This window comes from Puma concolor, chromosome B3, assembly GCF_028749965.1.
Source record: "Puma concolor isolate L17-30 chromosome B3, mPumCon1.1.hap2, whole genome shotgun sequence".
Classification (NCBI taxonomy): Eukaryota; Metazoa; Chordata; class Mammalia; order Carnivora; family Felidae; genus Puma; species Puma concolor.
The window spans coordinates 99,936,641-99,964,607 of record NC_141672.1 but is presented as its reverse complement, the minus strand read 5'-3'; the positions used below and the strand labels follow the sequence as shown (position 1 = coordinate 99,964,607).

Sequence of the window (27,967 nt, the reverse complement as noted above, 5' to 3'; positions counted from 1 at the left end):
AGGACTCTTGACAGTGTCTAGAGATAGTTTTGGTTGTCAGAGCTGGGGAGTTACTATTGGCATTTAATGGATAGAGGCACAGGACAGCAGGGCTGAGAAGCCCTGCCTTAGACAAATCACTGAATCTCCCTGGCCTGCAGTTTCCTGACTGACATGTTCTCTCCATCATGTAAAGTTAACTAAGCATGACTCCACCATTGTTGTGTTTGTCACCTCTCCCTTACCCTGATTCTAAGTCGTTAAATGTGGAATAGGGCCCAGGTATTGATACTGTTTTTAAAGTTCCCACAAAGGATTCTGATGTGCAGTTGGACTGAGAAACCACTGCCCTCAGGGATCACATGGGAGGAGATCCTTGTAGAGGTACCACGTGGACCGTTTGAGAGGAATGGACCCTGTGGGGACAGCTGTCACTAGCAAGTCTGCCACATGACTCAGCATAGGTGGAAGCCTGCTAGAAACCCACAGAGAGCATTGTGACTGAAGACTTGGCCTCTAAATTCCTCAGAGACCTGTGCTCTCAGCACCTATGCATGATGAGCTCTCAGCTGACTGAGAGTGTCTGCTCCCCAAATTTCCAGCCGGTAACCATACCCTTGTTTCAGATTTGCCTTGGACATTAGGGTTTTCTAAGGAAAGTGTAAGAGTGGACAGTGTCTTCATTAACACCTTCATTAACTGTAGCTTCTCTGAAAGGTTAAAAGTCAACAACAGAAACTCCCTACCCTGAGTCATCAGCCCATTTTGCCACCCAGGTAATGACACCACATTTATTAAACTTACAGCATCACGTAATTCAAGGGCTGGTAAGCACTCTAGAAACCAGGTAACTTCAGAGATTCAGAAGAGGTTCAGATTGATAACAGAGAAGGTTCTAGAAGACAGGCCTGTCCCATGTCCCTATGCTAATCATTCTTGATTATAACCAGGTGTAAGATGGGCAAGACAAAATTGTGTTGTTTTGTTGTTTAAACGAAATGACTTTCAGATGGAATTTTAACAACCAGTGTCTTTTCCTTGACTGTTCTGAAATATCACAGGAAGTGAAACAAGTATATTATGATTTTTTTAAGTTTATTTATTTATTTTGAGAGAGCAAGAGAGAGCACGAGCATGGGAGGGGCAGAAAGAGAGGGATAGAGAGAGAATCACAAGCAGGCTCTGCACTTTCAGCATGGAGCCCAATGCAGGCCTTGAACCCACGAATGTAAGATCATGACCTGAGCTGAAACCAAGAGTTGGACGTTTAGCTGAGTGAGCCACCCAGGTGTATTATGATTTTAACTTAAGTTAAAGCCGTCCAGAAACATATGAGTGCCTGCTATGGGTATGTGCCAGCTTTCAGTTAAAGGCCACCATCATTTCTTCTGTATATGGCTGCTTTTCTGGTCTCATTCTTGCCCCCCACTCCCTACTCCTGCCACAGCCCATTCCTTGCAAAAAGCTGGTGATCTTTAAAAATCTAAATCAGATCATATCTTCCTTCTCTTTTAAATTTCCCTGCTATTTGCTACTGCGGTTGGTATAAGGTTCAAATGTTCTGACCATGGTCTGTAGAGGTCTCCATGATCTGGGCCCTGCTGGACTCCATGACCTCAGCTCATCCCTATGCCTTTATCTTTCAGCCTCATCTTCCTTTCTGTTCCTTGGAAATGCCAAGCACATTCCTTCTTCAGAACGTCTTGCCCTCAATGTGTTTTTCTCCAGATCTTCATGTGACTGTTTCCTTGGCATCATTCAGACTTAATTTCAAATATTACCCCCTCAAAGAGGTGGGTGATGGGGGCGGATGGGTGGCTCAGTCAGTTAAGTGTCCGACTCTTGGTTTCGGCTCAGGTCATGATATCACGGTTAGTGAGACTGAGCCCTGCATTAGGCTGCAGGCTGACGGCGTGGAGCCTGACGGCGTGGAGCCTGCTTGGGATTCTCTCTCTCCTTCTTTGTCTGCCCCTCACTGGCTCATGTGTACACACATTCTCTCTCTTTATCTCAAAATAAATAAACTAAAAAAAAAAAAAGGTGGGTGATGACTTTCACCCTGATGACTATTAAAAGTAGCTTCTGGTCACTCACTATCCTATGATTGTGTTATTGTCTTCATGGTATTTATTACTGTTTGAAATTATTTTATCCTTATGTTCACTTATTTATTGTCTCTCTTTGCATGCTAAAATGTTCTCTCAATGAGGACAGGAACTTTGTTTTGTGAACTACTATGTGTTTAACACCTAGAATCATACCTGGTACATGACAGATGCTAAATTAATGAATGAATGACAGAAAGTAAGCAGTTGGTGTTAGAGAAGATTGCTTTACAGATTCAGTCCTATGAAATTCCTGTATTTCTTACATGTTGGCCTTTATTTTATTTTTTAAACTAAAACTAGAACACTAGTTTATTAATACATGAGAATTGGAATTGTTAAGCAGACTGGATTCTTTGAGAACTAATGTACTTGCTTCCTGTAGTAAAACTCCATGCGGAGCAAATATAATAGAAGAAAGCTACTTGGTAAGCACAGACTCAGGGCACAGGGACTTAGAAATCAAAAATATCTTGCTGGAAGAGGCCCGAAAGATCACCGTGGTAATGGTTCCTCACAACTGGCTGCCTGTGAAGATCACACAGGGGGATTTATTAAAACATACTCACACAAAGCCACACATTTTTCACTCTCTCCTTTGGAAATACTGATTCGTTAGTTTGCAGTCAGGGCTGAGGAATCCATGTGTCCTTTAAAATGCTGCCAAAATTGGGGTTCTTGGGTGGCTAAGTCAGTTAAGCATCTGACTTCCGCTCAGGTCATGATCTCCTGGTTCATGGGTTCAAGCCCTGCATTGGGCGCTGTGCTGACAGCTCAGAGCCTGGGACCTGCTTTGGATTCTGTGTCTCCCTTTCTCTCTGTCCCCCTCCTGCTTACACTCTGTCCATCTGTCTGTCTCAAAAATAAATAAACATGAAAAAAATGTTAAATGCTGCCATAATGATGGATGGTATATGACTAGGTTTGGGAGCTAGTGACTGAGCCCACCCCTGTTTCCAGATAAGTAAACTGAGGCTCAGAGAGATCAAGTGCTTTACTCAGGGTTACACATCGGGTGAGCAGGGAGATGGCACTCAAATCTCCCAGGCTTCTCTCCTTGCTGTTCACAAAATATTGCAGCAAAGATTCTCAGGTTCAGAGGCAATACCACTTCAGAAATTGCTGGTTTATTACTTTTTTCTTTATTTACTTGTAACTAACCAGTCTGGTGTCACACAGGAAATGCATACAGCATAGTTTTCCTTTTTTTACCACCAAGTGTCAGATCAATTTGATTTTAGACTCTGGGGCTGCAAAATGACCATCAGAGTGTGGTTCTGGGACCAACGCCATCAGCATGACCTGGAACGTATTAGAAATGCAGATTCTCAGTCCAGACCTACTGGATCTGAAACTCTGGAGGCAGGGCCCACAGTCTGTTATTTTAAAGCCATCCAGAAGATTCTGACACACACTCAAGTTTGAGAACCACTGTCCATAGGTACATTTTGTGGTCCAACCTCTAGTTAAAGCAGCTGGCCTCAGCCTTTTAGTTGGTGACTCTTTAACATCAAGGGCTCAACTAAAACTAGTCATCTGCTTTCTTTGGTGACATTTATTCAAAACAGGGCCTAGTGTTATAAATCTTCATCAGAATGACATACACAAGAAAGGAGGGGGAGCGATTAATTATTGAGCACCTGCTGTGTGCGAGGAACCATGTTTGAGACGATTACTTATCTCATTTAATTCCCACCACCATTCTGCTAGGTTGGTATTATTATCCTTATTTTACAGATTTGGAATTTGAGGCTGGTAGAGGTTAAACAAGATCTTCCCTACAGGTTGACACAATTATAGTTATAATTGTGCATTTTGCTATCTGTTGTCTCCCTAGAACAGCTGCTCTCAAACTTTATTATAGATAACTGGGAATCCCCTGGGAAGCTTGCATTTATAAATGTAAATTCCCTAGTCTCTTTCTCAGATCCTAATTTAGAAGCCTGGATGGAAGCCAGGACTTTGGATTTTCATGAAGTACTCTAGGTGATTCTGCTATCAGTGGGCTGCAGACCATGCTTGGTGAAATCCTGTCCTGGCTCCAACCCCAGTGGTTGGAACTGGGTGCTCCTCAAGGTTTTGATGAGATTGTGTGGGTCTCCAGTGTTTCATGCACTCACAGGCCTTGGGCACCTTGTTAGGGATGTTGGCAGAACAATATGAGGATGGGAGGAGGGAGTTTGGGAGCCAGTATAAAGTAGTGTCTTACATTTCTGCTCTACCTCTCACAGGGTTCCCAGGCCATGTTTTGGTTTTGTGTAACTTGATCCTTCCTGTTTTCTACCCAAACTGTGCAACTTTTCTCATAGCAACTTCACCCTTGTGTTGATGGGGTGCACAGTTGTGAGCAATTTCCTCCAGGCTGTAATTAATATCTATTGAATAATGAGTTGCTTCAGCTTTTGAGGTCAGAAATGGTGTTTCATCTGTTTGATGATAACATAGATCCCTTATTTTTCAGGGATGGAGTTGGCATATTTAATGAATGAGTTGTCAATCCATTAGGACACTGAGTGATTTGGTTCCATTATGAAGGAAAAAAGTAAGATGCAAATTAAAAAGAATGTCAGGTGTGATGCCTGATGGCTGTCTTGGTGGGGTGGCTTGCTGATTGGTCCATAGGTTTGGAAGCAGCTACTGACATAAATACCCCAGGTCTCCCATAGTATAAAAAAGATGCATGTGTCAAAAGATGGCAAGAACCTCCTAGGACTTTGCCCAGTGGAGAAATTAGCAATATTGAAATACTAAATTTCTCTAATATGTCTTAGTTCCTAAAATAAAATTGTGTAGGGCAAGGGCAGAAGGAAATTCACAAAAGCACACATTTCAGTCTCCTGAGATCTACTGTATATAAGGCAAGTTATTTTTGCCAGTAAGAAAATAACCAAGTTACAGGGTAGGTATCTAAGAATGATTTGCCACTGATATTAGAGTGGATAATAATATGTAACTAGTACAGTAGCTCGAGCTACCACTTATTGAGAGCTTGTTATATGTCAGGAAGTATACAAACATTCTCTCATTTAATTCTCACCAGACTTTCAAAGTAGATATTATCCTTTATTTTACAGATGATGAAGAAAGCTCAGAAGGATTAGGTAATCTTCTCAGGGCTGGGACTGAGGTGTGCAGGGGTACAAGACTGTCAGTGCTAAAACTAAGATAATCCTGGGGAAACTGAGGTGGTTGGTTACCCTGAGTGTCACCCAGCGCACTGACCCACAGTTGATAGTTAGGAAGTAAGCCCAAAGGGTTCTGAGGGGTCAGACAGATGGCTCATATTGAAACTTGCCTATCTGCCTCACAGAGAGGTTTTCAGGACATTTCTGGGCGCCCAGTTTCCTCCATTTTACATGCAGTTTTAATAAGCTTGATTATTTGGTTTCCAGGTGTCTTGTCAATTAGAAACTGAACACTGGAAGGGGAAGGGGTTATTCTAGAAAGGCACAGGGATTACTATGGTGAGGGACATCTGGCTGAAGGTGGGAGCAAGGAGAACGAAGTATAAATGAGTAAAAGATGAAATCAATGCAGTGGTCAGGAGGCATTTATTACAGGGGCAAACATACCTTAAAAATAGCTATTATTGATGGGGCGCCTGGGTGGCGCAGTCGGTTAAGTGTCCGACTTCAGCCAGGTCACGATCTCGCGGTCCGTGAGTTTGAGCCCCGCGTCGGGCTCTGGGCTGATGGCTCAGAGCCTGGAGCCTGTTTCCGATTCTGTGTCTCCCTCTCTCTCTGCCCCTCACCCGTTCATGCTCTGTCTCTCTCTGTCCCAAAAAATAAATAAATGTTGGAAAAAAAATTAAAAAAAAATAGCTATTATTGAGCACTATGTGCTGAACACTAGTTTAAGCACTTATAGGTATCACATAATTCAGTTTTTGCAAAATAATCCCATTATTATCTGTTCCACAGATGAGGAAACTGAGGCACAGAGAGGTCACACAGCCAGTGAGTGGTAAAGCTCAGATTCAAAGTCTCCAGAGCCCAGATCCTCAACATCCTGCTTCATTGTAGGTCCTAGATGCTGAGGAGATAGCACAAGTCAGTGGTGTTTATTGTGATGTCCTGAATTATCTAAGAAAAAAAATTAAAGCATGGACATTACATTTTATAGTAGTCCCCCCCCCTTATCTGTGGGGAATATGTTCTAAGACCCCCCATGGATGCCTGAAACCGTGGATAGTACTAAACCCTATATATACTATGTTTTTTCCTATACATATATACCTGTGATAAAGTTTAGTTTATAAATTAGGTACAGTAAGAGATTAACAATAAGTAATAATAAAATAGAACAATTATAACAATATACTGAATAGAAGTTATGTGAACATGGTGTCTCTCTCTCAAGGTATCTTATTGTGCTGCACTCATCCTTCTTGTGATGATTTGAGATGATAAAATGCCTATACAATGAGATGCAGTGAAGTGAATGACATAGGCTTTGTTATATAGCATTTGGCAACTATTGGCCTACTGACGAATCATTAGGGATCATCTGCTTCTGGGCCATTACGGACTCCACATTCCTGAAGCCCTGGAAAACAAAACCATGGATGGGGTCGGTGTACTACTGTATTTTGTATTAATTAATTTTTTTTAATTTTATCAAGGTTATACATGGACATAGTGCTATGGGCCTGTTACAAAAAAAAAAACATCAGTTCCTCCCCACCCCCGCCAGCTCATTTCCTGCTCCCCAGAGATGACTGCTTTCAATTCTTGTTAGTAAGATGACTCTTGCTGGTAGTTACATCCCTTGTCTCTAAATGACATACTGATATTTCTGTGGTCAGTTTTCAGTTTTAGGCATTATTTAAATGCCTATGCCTAGACACTTTACCATGGAAGAAGAGAATGCTAACTCATTTCCCCACCTCCCTCTACCACACACGCCTGCCTCTACCACACATGTATGCCATTTCCGTCCCTCCTCTCAACAGTTACGAAATAGTTTTAGTCAGATCAGTATGTCCTTGGCTTGTTGTCTTTATCTTTAGGCCTTCCCTCCGGGGCTGGGCAGATTCTCCAGAGAAGAACATTTGAACCACCTGCCTGTGGAGGATGCCTGCATTCTGGAAGTTCCAGCATGTAGGTAGGGGTGGAGGTATATCAGTATTTAGAGGATTAGGACCTAAGTAGACTCCCACTGTTTTTAGCCTTAACTTTACCCTCCCTTTACCTCCGGGAGTGTTTCTACAGAATCTGTGATGAGTTCCTTTTTGGCTTTCCCTAGTGGCAGATAAGGGGCCACCTTTCCCAGGTTTGCTGTTCAGTTACCTCTTATCCATTTACTTTCTAGCTTCCACATTTTGTAACTGTTCTTTCCACTTACTTTGTCTTTGTTTGTGTCTAAAAGAATAAAACCCAGCTTTTTATCGTTATGTTAATGAGATTTGGGGAGGTAGCAGAACTAAGGTGTGTGTTTAGTGTGCCACTTTATCCTGATGTCAGAAAGTCATTTCAGAAAGCTTTGAATGTAGAGGAGGTAAAAAAAAGTTTGTGTTGCTCTAATGGGAAGACCAATAGTTCTATAAAAAATGGAAGCTTTACTTGATACTCAAAGTGTATTTCTGGGACTAGAACCATCAGTATTACCTGGGCATCACCTGGGTGCTTGTTAGGGAGAGTCATGGGCCCTACCCAAACTTACTGAATCAAAATTAGCATTTTCACAAAATCTCTGGGAGAGTCCTATGCATTCTGAAGGTTGAGAAGTGCTAATATGAAACTTTACTCAACTCCTACTGTAATTAGGATAAGTTAATTCTAATGAGTTTTAATCTGGGATTTAAAAGTCTTGGGGGGCGCCTGGGTGGCGCAGTCGGTTAAGCGTCCGACTTCAGCCAGGTCACGATCTCGCGGTCCGTGAGTTCGAGCCCCGCGTCGGGCTCTGGGCTGATGGCTCAGAGCCTGGAGCCTGTTTCCGATTCTGTGTCTCCCTCTCTCTCTGTCCCTCCCCCGTTCATGCTCTGTCTCTCTCTGTCCCAAAAATAAATAAACGTTGAAAAAAAAAAAATTAAAAAAAAAAAAAAAAAAAAAAAAAAAAAAAAGTCTTGGTACATTACCTTAATAAGTTATTCTCTGAATTCTAGAGGTTGCTGTAAGATAATATAGAGGAGTAATTTTTATGAAAATGTACCTTTTCTCCCTTAATAAACCATGTCTGTAAATCTGAGTCAATATCAGATGTGAACCAAAAATTCCATGCCATTTGCCACGAGAGATGTCAGACTGGTTATGTTCAGGCTTTTTTAGTTGCCCACAGTTCTTGAGGTTGGTGATAAGATTTTATAGATTGGCTAGGTTGAGTTTTCAGTCACACATCAAGCTGCCAAAGTGAGAGGGTGGCTTCCCCTAGAGGCAAAGGATAGATTAATTAGTTTATGCCCAGCATCTGACCCAGTGAAAGTGTATGCTCAGCAAGTGACTGTGGGATGAGTGAACTAAAGAAGATACAATTCTTGTCTTCAAGATACTCACCAACCAACACAAAATAAATTGGATGTCACCACACAGGGTTGACCAGCTCTAGGAAAGCATAAGCACAGAGAAGAGGCATCTAACTTAGCATTGCTGGCACAAAGAGGCAAAGGGCTATATGTTTTGATGAACAAGCTTGGATGGTTTAGAGCAGTGGCTCCCAGTTTAATGTGTATTAGAATCACTTGGTGGGCTTGTTAAAACACAGACCCTCTGGCCATCCTGACAATTTATGATTCAGTAGGCCTGGGGTGGGCCTAAGGATGTGCATTTCTAACCATGTCCCAGGTGATGCTGATAATACTGATTTCACATTTTGAAAACCACAGGTTTTAGAGAATTATAAATAGTTCTTGTGGCTGGAGTCAGGGGGCCAGGAATTGTAGGTGATACTGAAAGCAGAAGTCTAAGAAGTAGGAATTTCATTGTGGAGGTTGTGGGGAGTCATTGACAGGTTTTATAGAGGAGAGTGATGGTTACCCATTTGCAGTTTGGAAAGATCATTTTGGTGTGGTGTGGAGGATGGATCAATGGGGCCAGAAAACCAAGTAAGTGGTTGATCATAGCCATCCAGATGAGAAAAAATAAAAACTTGGAATAAAGGTGGGATGAAGAAAGATCCCTGGGACTTGGTGGCCAGATGGAAGTGGGAGGGGAAGTGAGGGGAGGAGTCAATTCGGACCATCAGATTTCTGGCTGGGTAGGTGTTGGGATTGGTTACTCAAGACACAGTCAGAGAAGGCGGCCTGAAGCAGAGTCTGTGAAAGAAGAGCAAAGGAGGTAAGTTGAAGGAAGGACATGTTGAATTTGAAATTCTAGAAGAAATCTGGGTGGACCCTTCAGTAGACAGTTTTATTTATGAGTTTGGAGGCCAAGAGCGGGAGGCTGGTAAATCATCCAGCCCCATACTTTCTGCCACTTTGATTTGATCTCCTGTGTTGCTTGTTTGGATCAGGCATTGAATTTGTGGAGAAACAGTGTTAGTATGATTTTTAAGGGCCTGGAGAATGCAATACTTTGAAACAGATTCTTTCTCAAGAAAACAAATGTTCTAGTCTTTTGACTGGAAGAAAACAGAGTTCATACTAGTCTTCTTACATTAGAAGAGGTTAATACAGCTGCCTTCTGCTGAAAGGCCAGTGGAATTGGGTTTTAGTAAGCTTGAAAGGAGCAAAATCACTTGACTGGTCTGCAGGCCATATGACAAACAGCTGAGACTAATTAGCTGGATTGTGGGTTTTTACAGAGATGCCTGATTTTGAAAGTTGATGGAGCAGACTGCTTTTCAAAAGATTCTTTTGAAAAACTTTTATAAGTAGACGATTCTGACTTTAATATTTCTCTTTACATCGCATAGACAAAAAGTAATCTTTTTGAAGAGGACATGTGATTGGAAGTTGTCTAATTGTTGAAGTTTGGGAACAGCATTTCTAAAGTTTTAGAAGAACACCCAACGATTTATACTCCATCAGGTATAGTTTTGTGTTTATCTTTGTTTTTTGGTTGTTTTTTTTTTTTTTTTTTGGAGAGGTTTTGAAAATTGCCAGGCCAATTTTCATGTACTTAGAATATATGCAATTTGACATAGAATACCATTGCACATATTAACTTTTTTTTTTTTAAACCGAAGACTTCAAGACACCTGCTAAATTTTGGGGGTGTGGTTTGAAAGTTGCATTTTCCATTACCAGAGAATGGGTATGAATACTGACAGCATTTTTCCTTTCTTTTCTGTGCTTCAATAAAGTAACATAGGTTTTTTTCTCAGTTAATATATTGAATAAGGGAGCTGATTAAGGACTTGAAATTGCTTCCAGAGTCTTGCTCATCCTCTGAGGATTTTATTCACAAACATTCATGCTTATTGGGATTTTGTTGTTAATATTGTTAATAGCTTTAATGGAGGAAAGCTTTATGTAAGGACGTGTTTTTGTATAAGGTATATTTCTTCTGTAAATTAAATTTGCCCCCGAATGTTAATTTTGTTTGATTTGGCAGTGGCATTGTGGTTATGTAAGGAAAGGTCCATATATTTTAGAGATGCTTAGTGATAGTATACAGGAGTGAAAGATCTGGGGACGGGTCTGCTGGGAAGTTGCTTACACAGTTCTCTCTACTTCTGGATATGTACTGGTTTGCAAGGACTGCTGTCACAAAGCACTGCAAACTGGGTGGCTCCAACAGCAGACCCTTATTCTATCAGGTCCAGGTGTCAGCAGGGTTCGTTCCTTCTGAGGGCTGTGAGGAAGAATCTGTTCCAAGCCCCTCCTTGGCTTATTGAAGGCCAAGTCTCCCTGTGTCTCATCTTGTAGCCTTCGCTCTGTGTGTCCTTCTGTGAAGAAGGAACCTGGATACAGACATGCAGGTCATGCAGCTGATTGGTATCAAGGCAGTCTCCTCACCTCTGTTCCAGGGTGCTGACCATCACCTCCTTTTGTTTTCTTTGCTGCAAGTTCAAGCTTTTCTCCTAGCAGTGAATCCAGAGCTCCTATGATCACATATCACCGTGGGAAAGAACCTTGATTAAAAGTTGACTTTCTCTGTCTAGATTCTTGAATTATAAATACAAAAAAATAAAAAAATATTTTGGGGAGGAGAGTTTACTCATGAGGCATCTTATCCATAGAACATCCAGGTTGGATTTAACACATTCCAAAGGAGTTTATCCCCATCTTGGTTGCTTTCTGTCTCTTACCGCTTTCTCCTTGTCCTTTCCAGTGTTGAGTGACCCAGAAGCCATTAGAATACAAACAACAGTTTTTTTTCTTTTCACTTGCCGCGCCCACAAGACAGGAACTGTGGCAGAAAATGCTGATGAAACCTTGCGGCCTGCAGGATGGCACCATAGCAACCAAGATCTGTGCATGTGTTAGCAGGTCCCAGAACCCAGGGCTGACTCTGCTGATGTTCCAGCTTCTGCCCTCTCCCAACCCTCAGTACCTGCGAGCTCAAAGAGGAGATGCTTGCCACTTCCCTCTGTTTCTGTTTTCTCTGTTTAGGATTAAAGTTTCCTGAGATATCTGTTCACTTTTGCTTTCATTCCTTTCCTCTTCCCTCTGAACTGGGTTGATTTATAGATAGAGCTCCAGGCATAGCATACCTGATAGCTGATGAGTCACGTAAAGCCCATTAAAAACAAAAGCTGATTTTCGCAGAAGCCCTAATTCATTTGTTCTGTCTTTGCAAGAGGACATCTTCCTGCTTGCTTCTGTGCTCCTGGTGTTGCTGCGGTATGGCTGGGGCCCTGTCCTCTCAGCAGTGGTGGGTTCCTTGAGGGTTGGAGGGTTGGGAGAACGTGAGTGAGATCAGGGTGCTGCTCATGAGATGAGTTTGCATCACTGCTGGTTCTCTGGAGGCAGGAGTCACTTTGCTGAAATACAGATAAAGCTTATCCTTCCAAGAGCTGAGTGCATCAATTTTTGTTTGTTTGTTTGTTTTGTTTTCCCCATTTCATACTCTATTAGGCATCTCTTCTCTCTGATGTAATCTGAGCAGGGAACATTTAGCTATGAATGCTAGATTGGATGGATCCCTGCTTTCACAAGAAGGAGGAAGTTCAGATTTCTATAAGCTGGCACCTCTGTTCTTTGGTGACTATGGACTGTTGTTGAAAAAAATCTCCTTCCTAGTGTCCTTCTTGGTCTCTCTTGATTCTCAAGAGTCGTCTTCTCTCTCTTATGGCCTTAGGAAATCAATTCTGTTGATCACTCTAAAATCCATATTGTTAACACTGATTTTTCTTTGGAACCTTACTCTGTTTTCCAAATGCCAATTAAACATTTGTCTAAGGGAAGTCCATCATGTCTAAGGGACATTTAATTGGTCCTCTGCAATGTAGTAGAGTGTGTTTGGGTTCAAATCTTGGCTCCACCGCTTACTGGTTGAGTGACCTTGGAGAAGTTATTTAACCTTTCTGTGTATCAGTCTTCTCATCTGAAAATTAGAGCCCTCATAAGGTTGTTGTGAGGATTAAATGAGTCGGGATTTTAAAGGGCTTAGAAAAGTGGTCAGCGTTAGTTATAATGATCATTTCAAATGTTTTTGCCTGTTTTCGTTAATGATTATAGCATTCATTCTGTTACCAAAGGAAAAGTTTGGGTTCTTTAACTCCTATACCAGTCAATTGAGAAGTGAAACTGATTTTTCTACTTCATAAATATATCTTGAATTAATCCTTGCCTCTTCATTCCCACTGTCACTGACAGAAGTCAAATCCCTACCTCTCCCATCCCCTCCTGACCCTATGTTGTATATTCCCAGTCTCCGTGTGGCTGTCCGAAAGATCTCTCTAAGGCACACACCTCATGCTCCTCCCCTTCACAAAAGTCTGCAGTGGCTTTCCGTTGCCCAGATGATAACACAGACTCTTTATGTTATGGAAGACTCCTTTCAGGCCTAGGGGGTTGCAGAGTCTGTCCCACCTTTGTAACCTCTGTCTGGGCACCTCCTCCAATCCCCATGCACTAGTCTAGCCATCCATTTACTTAGGTCCCCTAAGTGCACCATTCCCTTCTCCTTATACCTCTGCAAGTACAAATGGCTTCACTCCACTCCCATCCTCTCAGACTGTCTGTCACCCAGGACTTGCTCCCGTCTCATGGCTGTAGGCCTTGTCTGGTTTTGTACTTTGAATGCCAGACAGCCCTTAGCTAATTCCATCAACAGTGATTTGCACCTTTCAGATCGGCATCAATGATCATTTTGTTGATAGTTTCTGATATCTTTAAAGGGTGATGCTTATTTGCCATGTGAAGTCCTTTACCACATCCTTCTGTGAACTGTGTGATTTTTGTCCCTTCACTTGTCTCACTTGTCCCTTTGTGTACCAATTTTAGTCCTTGGCTTGGATGCTGCTCTGCAAAGTTTTCCCGATTCCCCCACGAGGCATTCTGGGCTCTCCTTCTAGCCCTTTCTGCCCCAGCCCTCCCACCTACCCAGCATACTGTGCATATTTCTATTACAGTTCTTGTTTCACTGAAACATTGCATCTTGTTCACTGAATCTTTTACTGTTCATTTCCACAGAGTGCTTCTTTTAGACTATTATTCTTCCAGAGCAATGTTTTCAGTCCTTCACATAGTGGTGAGCACATGGCATGTTCTCAGTGCTTGCTTATTAAATGCATGATGTTTAAACTGATGTGCTTATAGGCTGCTGCCTGAATTTAATCATCAGAACCAGGCTCTCCCTCCTCAGTGACTTCAAGCTTTTCTGGTATACCTTTTGATTGTTGCCATAGGCCACTCTACTTACCAAATTTTGAGATTATTAACACCTTTTGGGTTGGTATGTATGTCATTTTTCATTTAATTTCAGTTATATGTAAGGGACATTTTGTGGAGTTTCTTGGGAAGTACTTCCATACCTGACCCAAGTAGTACTACCCTTCCCCATATCCTCCTGTGCTTTGTAATTTTTGTCGTTCACATTTGTCAATTGAGCCCAGTTTATTTTTCTCTAAAACACTTAAATGTTCTGTTTAAAAAAAAACAACAGATTTTGCCCTTGTCTAGTCTTGAATAGTTCTTAAAAATGTGTAAAAACTAAAAGTGATTAAGGGTTTGTAGAAATCACAAAATGAAAACCCACTTTTTTTTTTTTTTAATGCTGTTGTAAAACTTGTTCACTGCTGGCAGTGGCTTGGGAGCTCTTTAGAGTCAGGTATAGACTCCAATACTATATTTTTTTTTGATATTTAATGTGCTTTTATTAGAAATAGGACTCTAGAGCTTTGTTACAGAGTTGCTTGCTGATTTCTATTTCTTTTGCATAAGTGTCCCTTTTCATTTCTAGATATACCTTGTCTAACATCCTTGGTCAAATAGATGCACTTCATGGAGTTAAATGAAAGAAATGTTAGGATAATTGCATAGGCCATCCTAAATAGAGTTTAGAATTTAGAAATGTAGTTTCAAAGTGATATGATCACTCATTTACTAGCAGAGGGAGATGGCAGATTTGGGTAGGGCCTCGAGCATAGCCCGAGGCAAGAAAGATGAGGAACCTGTTTGATACTCATCTTCAGTCATTTCTCCAAGTATCTGGAAAGGACCTTGTCTTTTTTTTTTTGTTTGTTTTTTTAAACTGTAGCCTCCTGGGTTGTATGTGTATATGGGCAGTGGGGTAGGATGGGGGCAGTGTATGGATGGGCGTCCATGGATCCTTCAGCTTTTTTTTTTCCTTTCCTGTTCTACACCATTGGACTAGAGTGCTCTTCCCCAGAGAATGCTAGCCTTATAGGTACTGTTTAGGACTGCACAGTACTTAGAGAACTTCTGCATCCCAAGTCCCCAAACCACTCATCTGCTTCTCAGAAACCTCCCCTAACCCACCTGATCCATATCAGGGTTAAGTGTTAATCTCATGGGATCCTTCCATTATGCCTACGATAGGTAATAACCATACTTGGCATCTTGTTTCGGTCGTCCCTGTCTTCTATTAGATGGTAAACTCTCTGAGGGCAGGTGCTGTATCTGTCTTATTTGCATTTCTGTCACCTTGCACAGCATGCAGTGGGTACTCCCCTATTAAGGGATTATAGGATTCTTTGTTCATTTGTAAAGACAGAACCTGCTCAGACTTTTCTAGAGGTACAAACCCTCTTGATGCAGCCTGGCAAAAAATCAGATTTGCTCACTCCACCTTATTTATTTATTTTTTTGTAATTTAAGAGTGAGTGTAAGAGAATGTGAGTGGGGGAGAGGGGCAGAGAGAGAGAGAGAGAGAGAGAGAGAGAGAGAGAATGAATGAGAATATCCCAAGCAGGCTCCATACTCAGCCTGGAGCCCGATGTGGGGCTTGATCCCACGACCCTGGGATCATGACCTGAGCCAAAATTAAGAGTTAAACACTCAACCGACTGAGCCACCCCAGCTTTAAGCAAGAGGAAATGCCAATATTTTCCCCTCTGTCTCCACATTGTTTGTACTATATCATCATTGGGGCTAGTCTTACTTAGGTTCTGAACCACGGTTTTGAGGCATGGCCTGACCCCTCTGACTGATAATGTTGAGTTATAGAACATATATAAGTAGCATTTTGTATTTCTCTAAAATGCCTATTTTTGAAATGTTACCTCTAATTGGTGTGTTATAATGGGGGAGCTTGAGCTCTAGTGCTTAAAATCAATAATAGTTTTGAAAAGAAAATTTGAAAGGTAGCTAACGACTTTCTGATATTTCTGTAGGGAGTGAAACACTATTTCACTTGAAAAACTTTCTATAATAATTACTTCTGCCTCTAAGACACTGCATCTTAAGTAACCTCTTTTTATTTAGCTCCAAAAGAGCAACTTTATATAAATGTAATGTGTAACATTTGAAGATTAGTTTTGGGTAATCACCTCAAATACCTGGTACTTACTAGATATTTCATTTTTTATTCTTTCAAATAAATATGAGTGACTCTGAGAACTATGGCCTTTCCTGCACCCCTCCCAGGATGGGAATGACCTGGGTAGAGAGTATAAATTTAAAAATCAGGAAGGTAAGAGAAGAAAAAAAAAACAACTAGAAAGATCAAAGTCACAATAAATGCAAAAGCTTGTCAATTACTTGCTTGAAAGAAGCATTATATAATTTTGCATGATTACAAATAAACACCAGATTGAAAGAAGCATTACATAATTTCCCAATAGATGCCAGAACAAACTTGATAAAACTGATACTCATTTGTAATACTTATTCTTAGAAAACTAGGAATAGATGGAGAACTTCCTTATCCTGATAAAGCATCTACCAAAAATCTATAGCAAATGTAATTATTTTTTTATTTATTTACTTTGAGGGAAAGCGCAACAGTACGTGGGAGAAAGGGCAGAGAGAGAAGAAGAGAGAGAGAATCCTAAGCAGGCTCCCTGCAGTTAGCACAGAGCCTGATGTGGGGATGGAACCCATGAAGCGTGAGATCATGACCTGAGTCAAAATCAAGAGTTGGATTCTTAACTGACTGAGCCACCCAGGTGCCCCAGAAAATGTTATTCTTAATGGTAAAATGTTAGAATCAAGACAGGACTGTCTATTAAATACTTTGGGACATCCTAAGTGGAACATATAGAAGATATATACATTTTTAAAAGATGTCATAATAGTGACAAAAATATAAAGTATCCATAAGTCTGAAGATTTATAAAGTCTTTATGAAGATATAATTTATTTATTGATAGCATTTTTAAAAACAAAGAAGGCTTAAATAAATGGGAACAGTAAAATGTACATGCACAGGTATGTTCAATATTGTGAATGTGTCAGTCTTCTCAATTTGATCCATAGATTTTTCATGCAGTACCAATCAGAATTCCCATAGGGTTTTTGAGGACCTTAGATCAAAGTGTGAGAGGTTAAGAATATCCACAGTAAGGTGGAGGAGACTGGACCTCCCAGATACTAAGTTGTACAGATGATCCTTGACTTAGGATGCTTGGACTTAGGAGTTTTGACTTTATAATGTGAAAGCGATACACATCCAGTTGAACTGCACTTTGAATATTGAATTTTGGTCTTAGGCTAGGGATATGGTAGGAAGCTCTCTTCTGATGCTGGGTAGCCAGAGTGAGCCTCAGATCCCACTTGGCCACATTCACAAGGGTAAACAACTGATACACTTAAAACCATTCTGTACCCAGATAACCACTCAGTTTTTCACTTTCAGTACAGTATTCAATTACATGAAATATTCAACATTTTATTATAGACTAGGCTTTGTGTTAGATGATTTTGCCCAATTGTAGGCTAATGAAAGTGTTCTGAACATGCTTAAGGTAGGCTAGGCTAAACTTTTTTTTTATTTAATTTTTTAAATGTTTATTTTATTTTTGAGAGAGAGAGAGCGAGAGGGAGGGAGGGAGGGGCAGAGAGAGAGAGAGGGAGACATAAGATCCAAAGCAGGCTCCAGGCTCTGAGTTGTCAGCACAGAGCCCGATACGGGGCTCGAACCTATGAACCGTGAGATCATGACCTGAGCCAAAGTCGGACACCCAACTGACTGAGCCACCCAGGCACCCCTAGGCTAAGCTTTGAAGTTCAGTAGATGAGGTGTATTAAGTGTGTTTGTGATTTGAGATATTTTCAGTTTGCGAGGGGTTTATTAGACATAAACCTATCATAAGTTGAGGAATACCTGTATAATGTAATCATAGTGATTAAGGCCTTGTGACATTGGCCCAGGGATAGTACAAATGATCAAGGAACAAAAGAGCCCAGAAACAAGCCCTTATAGAGTGAATCCCTAGGGAAAGGATAGTTTTTTTTTTTTTTCTTCAGTGAATGGTATTATGACAATTAGATATCCTTCAGGGAAAAATAATGAAATTGGATCCCTACATATACCTTAAAATGTTTTCAACAGATTAGAGACTTAAATGTGAAAGGTAACATGTTTAGGGAAATAATGTAGAAGAACATCTTTATCACTTTAGGCAAAGAAGGATTTCTTTTGACCAGTTAAAGAGCCATTAAAAAAGTGAAAAGATGAACTACGAACAGGAAGAAGATAGTTGCAACATATGTAACTGACAAAGGACTACTATCTGGAATATGTGAAGAACTCTTGCAAGTCCATAAGAAGATAACCCAGAGGAAAAATACGGAAAGGACATAAATATGTTTCCAGAAGAAGAAATTGAATGGCCAACAAATTAAAAAATATGCTCAACTACATTTGCCGTCAGAGAAATGCTAATTTAGATAACAGTATGTTACTATTTTGAAAAGTCTTACAACAAACAGCAGATCTTGGTGAAGATGTGAAGGTGGGAGTGTAAAACAACTGCATTGGACAATTATTTGGCATTATCTTGTATTCTTGAGCAGGCACATACCCAAGCCCCAGGAATTTGACTTTTTGGTGTTTACCCTAGAGCAGAGCTTCCTCTCTCATATGCCCTGAATTGGCTGAGATGGGTTGAGATATTTGAAGCCCTCTTGCCCCAGGATGGGTGAGTAGATTCTGGCATTGCTGGAGCCCCCAAATCTGTTGCCTTTGATCATGAGCATTTGCTCCAGCTTGTCATACAAATAGCAGGGAAAAGGTTGGAAAACACTTTTCTAGACAAACTCTTGCTAGCATGTATCAGGAGATGTGCACACACATATTTATAGCAATACAATATTGTTCCAAATGAGAACAAAAACATGGAGGATATGGTTTAGTTCCGCTAATTCTCATCTGAAAACCCACAGGCATTAAGTAATTAGAGAAGGGTTTTGGCATGTCATTTCTTAACATCAGCGGTAAAAGCGGTAATAATTGCAAGCCAAGTGAGACAGGCAGAGAAAGAAACTGAAGGAAAATTATGTTTTTTTTCTGGCCAGTATGTGTTTTCATCGACATGTAGTCAGATGAGTGGTATATGATGATGGGCAAGGTCTGAGTTTTGAAACTGAGCAGATGCCTTAATGATGGCTCCCCGAAGGAGAGAGAGTGGTGGAGGCAAAGTGACATCCAGCTGTCTTCCCTGATATTTCCCTCTTACTCCCTGCCAGATAAAGTACCATACAATGGGGGCCTGATGTCTGCAAACAAAATTTTGTCAGAACAGCAGGGACTGGCCATCATGTTCCATGTAATTTTCTTTGGCTGAGAATCCCTGCTGTGATCCTTGGTCTTATGTGTTCCCTCTCCTGTGGTGGGTACAGGCCTGGCCTTCTTTTTTGACCCTTCACCATTGGTTCTTCTGCCTCTATACCAAGGACAGACATAAATGTGGGACCATAGGGAATGGAGAGGGTTTTTGGCATTTCTCTGTGGTGCAACTTTCCTAATCCAAATCTCATCATCTTTCCCCTCCAAAAACCTGATCCCCACCACAGAAACCTTATGTCCACTCCAATTTTTTCCCTTCCCTCATTTCAATGGCCTCTTTCTGTCTGCAACACTACTTCACCCACTGTGATTCTTTGGAGTGCTTTGTCTGCTGCTTTCTCTTCAACCCACTCTGGCGCTGCATTATATTTTTAAATTAATGTCTCTTGGGCTTCTTCCATCTCATTCCCACTGCTGGTGCCTCTATCTAAGCTCTCATCTTTAAAGAGTGAGAAGTGATACAAAGGACAGCTGCTACCATGAGTCCATTTATCTTTCTCATTTGTCATGGCGAAACCCTGGACTCTGAACCTAGACTCAGAGAATAGAATGTTTTCTCAGACACCATGGAGTTGAAACCTCCTTATTTGATATTTGAGGAAACAAGGCCTAGAGAGGGATGGTAGTAGATAGTATTAGAGATAGTAGCAGAGCCAGAACTAGAAACCCATCCACTGACAGGTTAGTCATTCAGCCCTCTTCAACTTGCCACATTACCTCATAAGCATTCCTTTGAATTCATAATTACTTGTCTTCTGTCTCTCTGACTAAATTTTTAGGTGAAGAATTATTTCTTAGTCTTATTTGTAGCCTTTTCAGTATTTAACAGGGCTTCTCAATACTTGTTAAATTGAAGTCAGACCATGCCCTTGTACCACACATACGGTCTTCCCTATTCCTGACCACCTCACTAAATCCTTCTTGGCTTGGAAGGTATTCAGCTCAGGCCCTGGTTCCTGCTTGAAGCCTTGGTCAGATAGTTTCCCCGCCTTTTCTGACCTGCCAGAGTCTACTTGTCTTGTAAACCACCATCTTACTGTACCTAGAAGTTTATAGTTTATAAAATACATTCATGTAATGTATCCTTTAATACCAACAATAATCTTGATAGATAAATATTCCCGTATTGAGGAAACAGTCTCAGAGAGGTTATGTGACTTGCCATAGGTCATACAGCAAGGAAGTATGTAACAGAGTTCAGGTCTTCTGACTTTATGCCCTTTGCACTTTTGATGTCCTGTGCTGGGTGGTCTATGTGGTATACTAGACACTTTGCTTCCTGATAATCTTATTTTTCCTGTGTTGAAAATGAATTCATTTTATTTCCTCACTCCAATACCAACTTCTTGAGGGGAGTGGCTGGGTCACATATTTCTTTCATGCCATTCATAGTTGCTAGCACAGTACTGGGCAACATAGAAGTTGTTTAAGTATGGTTAAGTTGAAAGCAAATACAATTTAATTTACCAAAAAAGACCAGCTTTCACTAGAGTTCCAAGACCCTTTTTTGAGTCACCCCTGAATGAAATCAGCAATGAACAGAGGGAACCAGAGGAAGGAAGAGGCTGTTAGAGAAAGCCAGATGGTAGACATAATTAGCAGTTGGGCGACAGCTGGCCTGTTGTCAGTCTGGTGATGAGGGGTGGTAGACCAGCAATACACAAGACCATCCTCAGGAATTGTGCAATTTTGCTGAAGACTTTAGACACTTTCATGAGAAAGGAGAGAAGTAGTTAGAAGTAGCATAATACCCATACAAATTAAGCAGATAGAGCACTCATACATATTGAGAAAATGTTGGTTAAAGAAATATCCAGAGTAGGATGTGGCTTATGAAGACAGGTTTCCAGGGTGAGAGTGCAGTGGGTAGAGAAGCATTTGGCTTGGTTTGTGATCATTCCTTTACTACCTGAGGCTGTGAGAAAAGGGACATATAGGTAAGCATGTTTCCTTTAAAACAACTTTCCTTCCCTTTTCCCTTCTATGGCAATCAGTAGGGCCTCACCCCTGAGCCCTGGTGTCAGAAGAGAAGCGAGCTCAAATAATCACACATCATCTGTGCATAGAGATGTGTTGTGATGACTAAATCCATGGATATCTCTGGGACTTTCTCATTTCACATATTCTTGTGCATTTGCCCCTTGGATTAGTGAGATGGTTCAGAAATTCCACTACTTGGACAACCTAACTATATTTCTAAAGTATATTAATTTTTCTCAAAAGGATCACAAAAATGCACTAACATCACCTGCCCCACATTTTGGTTTGGAAATCACACTGCATCTCCTGAGTTCTGTAGCATTTTGCATCTGAATAAAATGTAAAACCTCTTCTGCTAGAATGCATATGAAAGATGTCCAATGTCCTAATGGTAGAAGCCTACACATGTTCTTTTATGAGCTTCTGTCTCTTAAGGGAACATAAAATTAAATCATTTTAGATTAGTAGTAATAGAACTTTAACATCTGTTCCTTCCTGTGTCAAAATGTCCACAGTGTAGAATTACTTAATAGGAGCTGAAGGAATGTGTATGTCAACTACTCAGAGATGCCAGCAATTAAGGGAAATTATTTCAAATCAGAAATTGTAATTTATATGCAGTAGACTCTGAAATGTAAGTATGTAAAACCTTTTCTGTGACATTCATATATGAATTTTTAAGGTAATTTCTCATTAAAAATTGATTAATATCATTGGGGTTTATTGTTAGAAGTTTTAGTTTATTTTCAATGCTTGATACCTATACAGCAATTGTATTTTTATGTGATGTGCAAATGTATATGGGAAAGTTCTAATTTTAAAAGGATACCAGGGGCACCTGGGTGGCTTAGTCAGTTAAGTGTCCAAGTCTTGATTTCAGTTCAGGTCATGATCTCATGGTTTGTAAGTTGGAGCTGCAAGTTCAGGCTCCTCTCTCTTTGCTTCCCTTCCTCCCTCCTTCCCTCTTTCTTTCTCTCAAGATAAACTAAAAAAAAAAAAAAAAAAGGATACCATTGGTAACACTGTTTTTTGTCTTTTTTTTTTTTTTTCAACGTTTACTTATTTTTGGGACAGAGAGAGACAGAGCATGAATGGGGGAGGGGCAGAGAGAGAGGGAGACACAGAATGGGAAACAGGCTCCAGGCTCTGAGCCATCAGCCCAGAGCCTGACGCGGGGCTCGAACTCACGGACCGCGAGATCGTGACCTGGCTGAAGTCGGACGCTTAACCGACTGCGCCACCCAGGCGCCCCTGTCTTTTTTTTTTTTAATGGAAGCATAATTCCTGAGGTCTAAACATTCAACTTAAAAACTTTTACAGTCAAACTTGTGGGTATGTGGAAGTTAACTTTATATTTAAAAAGTTGACTTATTAAAATATGATTATGGAATTGTGAGATTGATTGTCATGGTGGCTTATAAAAACTTTTTCTTACTACTTTACAGTTATCTCTCACATATGTAGAATCTCATTTCATCATCATTAAAAATTTTAATATCACTTGTTTCTTTAATGTCCTCCAAGCACTCGAAAAAATTTCTAAAGTTGTTGCTTATCAATTTCTTAAAAATTCATGGATACTTACATTCTCATGGTATTTTGTCATGTGCTTTATGCTCCTTTTGTCTATAATTCTCTTTACCCTATTGACTTGTTCTCTTGCTGATTCAGTCAACATTTTTATTTTGTGTTAGTAAATTTATATTGAGATTTTTTTTATCCATTCCTTTTTAAACAAGGTCTTCTAGATTTTTTTGTGAGTGACCATCTTGCCCACTCACTTTAGCCCCAATATATTTAGACTCCTGCCTTAAAATATTATTGAGAAAACAGGGACTTGGTTCCCATAGTGCCCTTATCTTAGGCTTGGCTGATGACAAAGACAGGTATGGCTTTGGGGAACCAAATGGTAATCTGGACGCTTGGCCTTCCATATGCCCAAGGTAGGAAGAGGAAACTTAGTGAAGGAATCTGGTTGGAACAATTAGGGAGCCTTTGAAATTGGATGGGCTAACAGGAGAGAGCAACCAGATGGAAAAAAATTGCTCTGACTTAGAGGGTAATCTCTCAGGTTTTTGATAAAACAGCAACTACTGAAGGCCTTTTCTAGGTGTTGTCCCTACTGTCTGTAATTAGCTAAAATGTCTCTCCAGTCTCTAGGACTACATGTTCTCCTGAATCCTGGGACACTCTTCCACAAATCCATAAACCACTTCTCTCCTTTTTGATCTGTTCCTTACTTTGTTGGTGTTTGACTTTGATGTGACCTTGACCACCTGTCTGGGAACCTCCATTTGTATTTAGCCCCTTGTGTCTTGAATTGGTTCCGTGCCACCTACACATGAGCCTGCGTGTTCTGGTAGGGAGGATAAGAAGTTGTTCTTTTCCCATTTCCCCACCACTCCTTTCTCCTTCCCTGGAACTTTTGAATAGTTTAAAGTAGCATCGTTTTCATGACATAGCCATTAGCTGGAACAAAGCATTTTGTGGATAAAATATAATACTGGCAATTTTTCCTGAATTAATAGAAAAAAAATAAAGTTAGCAGAGAGAATTTTCAGTTTTTCTCTATCACTATTAAAAAGAAACTTTGTGCCTTTTTATGCTACTCTGGTTATAGTTTAGTATAAAGTGGCTTTGGATATAGCACAAAATAATACATTATCAGTTATTTTAAGTTTGCCATTTCATTGTTTCGTTATGTTCCTCAAAACATATCTTGACTTTTTAGGGTTCCACCCCAAGCATAGCTTCTTGAGTCTGTTGAGACCAATCTGGATATATTTTCTGATGGCCTCAGTGTGTCCAATTAGTCCCATTAGCAAGGGATCACCAAGGTAGCTGGTTATAAACATCCATCTAACAATTCTCATTTTCAAGGACACTGGTACCTGTCCCAAGGTGGGGTGTGACGGGTGCTGCCTTTTTGTTCACTTTTGGCCAGTTTGGTGTGGATTTTTCCAGGACTTTTTAGACTTAGACCCATAGACCTTCATTTCCTGTGAGTGACCCAATGATCATTGTCTCCAAGACTCTATCTTACCAACTTACCTTAATTCTCTCAAGCTTTAGGTACCCCTACTTGGAGTTCTCATCAGGGACACCCAGTATATTTTAGGTTTTCCCTCCCAGGTGAGACGAGTCCTAAGAATGTGGTAAGTGGGGGAGATCTGAGAGGTGGCATCTTAAGGAGATGTTCAGTAGAAAAGCCTAGCAGGCCTTACAAAAATGTGTTGTCGATCTAAGGCTAAACACCTTAGGCAGACAGGAAGTGTTTGTGTACAAAGGCAAATGAGATGATTCAGTTGGGTGGAAGGTAGAGCTTTCCTCACTGGTTTCCAAATGTGTGCAAAGGACCCTTGATAGTCCTTGTGGGGGCCACAGGCTTTGGAGGTCAGGTATCATGTTCATCTTATTATCAGAATGGTTCCACTTTCATTGGTTTTATATATTGGAGTGCCATGTAAGATTTCATTTGAAGAAACTTGCTAAAGATAGTTTGCAACTGGCTGGACCAAAGCAATTTTCTGAGGTAGTGAAAGGTTTACTGCAATGACCTGATGTAGGTTTTCTGAGACCCTGTGCAGGAGTATCCAACAGGCTGTGAAGATACTAATCTGCAATAGACAAGAAGTAACCCAAACTTAGAACAGCTCAATCATATCCTCTTTAAATAATTTCACAAGAGTGGACCCAGGGATCTACTCTGAATTTTAAAAAAAGAGAAAGAAAAAGGAGAGAAAAGCCTAGTGCAAATTACAGCCTTCTCCATTAACAACACACTTATAGATATTTCAAGTAACATATATGCTCTAAAGACAGAAACAAATAACTTAGGCAAGCAGTATAAATGAATAATTTGGATGTCTCTAAATCTGCTATATAACTTGTGTGACTATACGAGTTTTTATTCCAAATCAAAAAAATAAGGATAAAGGTAAAACAGACCTTTGAATAAAAAGTTACAGAACTCTTAAAGTACCTCCATGGATCTCAGTGTTCTACATAACACAAAGGCCACAGATTGAATGCCTCATGAATAAGGACTGCAATGCCTTGTTCTTTTGTGATGCTTTATATTCATCTTCTTTAAGATATTATCTTGTACTTATTTTATAAGAAAAATCCAGTTTCTTCACACACCTTTCTCAGAAACAGATAAAGTAGTAAAATGTAAATAAAGGTAATATCAGATTGAAAAACATAACTAGCATACAACTAACAGGGTATATAGATAATTTTCAAACAGTCATGGAACATTCATAAAACTTAAGAAATCCCTCAAAATTTGATACTATGCAGAACAATTTTGCTGACCCAAGATGCAATAAAATTAGAAATCAACAGCAGTAGCTAAACAGCCAACTGTGATTATACAGGTTAATTTAGAAATTGGCTGGATGGTTGCAAGTACATTGTAGTTTCTCGGTCCTTTTGCATAAGTAAATCCAAGGCACACCCCATTCTATAAACAGCTGCTGACAGAAATGCAAACAGTCCTTTCCAAGACTGCACACTGAATGGGTGGAACAAGGAAAGACTTCCTGAGAATCCATAAGAAGTATATCCAATTAGACCTTGTCAATTGGGTGAGTTTCTTTTCTTTCCTTTTGATTCAGTTGTTAAAGAATATGATACTTTTTAGGGAGCAATTGAACACATGTTCTAAATATATTACTGTAGAAAGTAGACTTGAGAAGGACCCAAAAGACCTGTAACCAGCTGTCTGTAACCTACTGACACCCAATGGGCAAGGCTGAGAATCCTCGTGTCATTGTTTGAGTTGTGCTAAATCATCAGGAAATAGCTTGATTTTCTGAGCCTATTTCAATGTTCTTTTTATAATTTTTTATTTAAAAAATCTTTAAAATTGAGATATAATTGACATTCATTGTATTAGTTTCAGGTATACAGCGTAACTTTTCAATTTTTGCATATGTTGCAAAATGATAACCATGGTATGTCTTGTTACCACCTGTCCTATATGGTGATAGAATTTTTGTGTGATGAGAAGTTTTAAGATGTACTCTCTTAGCAAGTTTCAAATATGCAATACAATGTTATTAACTGTATTTGCCATGCTGTATGTTACATCCCCAAAACTTATTTATTTCATAACTAGACATTTGTATCTTTTGACTTCCTTCACCCATTTTGCCCTCCTCCACTCCCTGCCTCTGGGAGTCACTGATCTGTATTCATGAGCTTGGGGTGTTTTTTTCCCCCACATATAACTGACATCATGCAGTATTTGTCTTTCTCTGTCTGACTTATTTCACTTAGTATAATATCCTCAAAGTACATTCATCTTGTCACAAATGGCAAGATTTCCTTTTTTGTAGCTGAGTAGTATTCCTTTGTGTGTGTGTTATATTTGTGTGTGTGTGTATCGATGTCATTTTCTTTATCATTTATCTTTTGATGGATATTTATGTTGTTTCACTATCTTAACTGTTGTAAATAATGCTGCAGTGAACATGGGGTGCATATATCTTTTTGATTTTGTGTTTTTATTTTCTTTTGACAAATACCAGAAGTGGAATTATGGGGTCATATGATTGTTTTATTTTCAATTTTTTGAGGACACTGTATACCGTTTTGCTCAGTGGTTGCACCAATTTACATTCCCACCAACAGCGTACAAGGGCTTCCTTTTCTTCCTATCCTCATCAACACTTGCTATGTCTTCACTTTTTAATAATAATCATTGTAAGAGGTATGAGGTGATATCTCATTGTGGTTTTGATTAGCATTTTCTTTGATGATTAGTGATGATGGACATCTTTTCATGTACTTGGTGGTCATCTGTATGTCTTCTTTGGCAAATGTCTATTCAGGTCCTTGGCTTATTTTTAAATCGGATTATTTGTTTTGTTTTTTGGTGTTTTGTTGTAGGACTTCTTTATATATTTTGCATATTAATCCCTTAACAGGTATATGATTTGCAAAAGTTTTTTCCCATTTAATATGTTGGCTTTTTATTTTGTTGATAGTTTCCTTAACGGAGCAGCGTTTTTGAAAAGAAGAAGGTTGGTATATGGTAGGAATATTTACAGCTGTTTAAACTCAGGATGGACTTGTATCAGTATGTTGCCTGTTCATTAACATTATGGGAAAACCAAAACTAGCGCAGTACTGAGAAGAATTTATGTTCCTGAAATGGCTCTATTCCCAGGAATAGATGGGGCAAATCTCTTTTCCTTATTGGAAAAGTAGAAGTCCTTGAAGACACAGCAGCACTTGAGCTTACTGAGAGGGTCCAATACCTTGAAGTTAACATGGCAACTCACTGTGTTATAAGGAAATGTGCATTCTTTGACTGGCATTGTTGGTGTAAGGTCAGTTTTTGCACACACAAATTGGTGTTGGGGAAGAGTACCTGAAAATGAGAGACAGGAAAGCCAGAAAGGGGAAAAGAGAGTAGAGAGGTCATGGCACAGGGGTAATTATTAGAAACAGGGCTGTTAGAACCCAACATGGGGGGTGGTTGAGGGTGGTTGATGTTAGACTGTGGAAAAGAAAACCAGTTACAAAGTGATGGAATCCTATGTGTGTTAATAAGCCACCACGTAACCAAAGAGCATATTCCTGGGGGCTGAGAACAACCAAGCTCTGATGTGGTCAGCAGGGATGAGGATGTGGGGTAGGTAGGACAAAGGAGAAGTGGAACCATATCTGGAACATCTTAGTAACCATTGTAAGCATCTGTGTGCCAAACCAAGGGTTCAGTTTAGCCTTTGGAGTAGGGCACGTGGGATGGGAGCTCCCAACATTCATAGTTCCTGCAAGTATGTAGGTCATCACAGAAAAGTTAAAGTATGGTCCCTGTCC

General features: G+C 40.1%; 1 protein-coding gene across 6 annotated transcripts in view; it reads left to right on the top strand.

Annotated features, from left to right (window-relative positions):
- RAB27A (RAB27A, member RAS oncogene family) overlaps positions 1-27,967 on the top strand; it is a 78,017-nt gene that overhangs the window by 7,217 nt on the left and 42,833 nt on the right. The window contains exons 1-2 of one of the 6 annotated variants that reach the window (XM_025919779.2): positions 7,093-7,183; positions 9,933-10,047. The exons of 1 other annotated variant lie outside the window; for it this stretch is intronic. The gene's annotated coding sequence lies outside the window, so the exon portion shown is untranslated. Of the gene's footprint in view, positions 1-7,092; positions 7,188-9,336; positions 9,356-9,932; positions 10,048-25,611; positions 25,726-27,967 lie in introns of those variants that run through there. 4 more of the 6 variants (XM_025919780.2, XM_025919781.2, XM_025919778.2 and 1 more) reach the window with 4 other exon arrangements.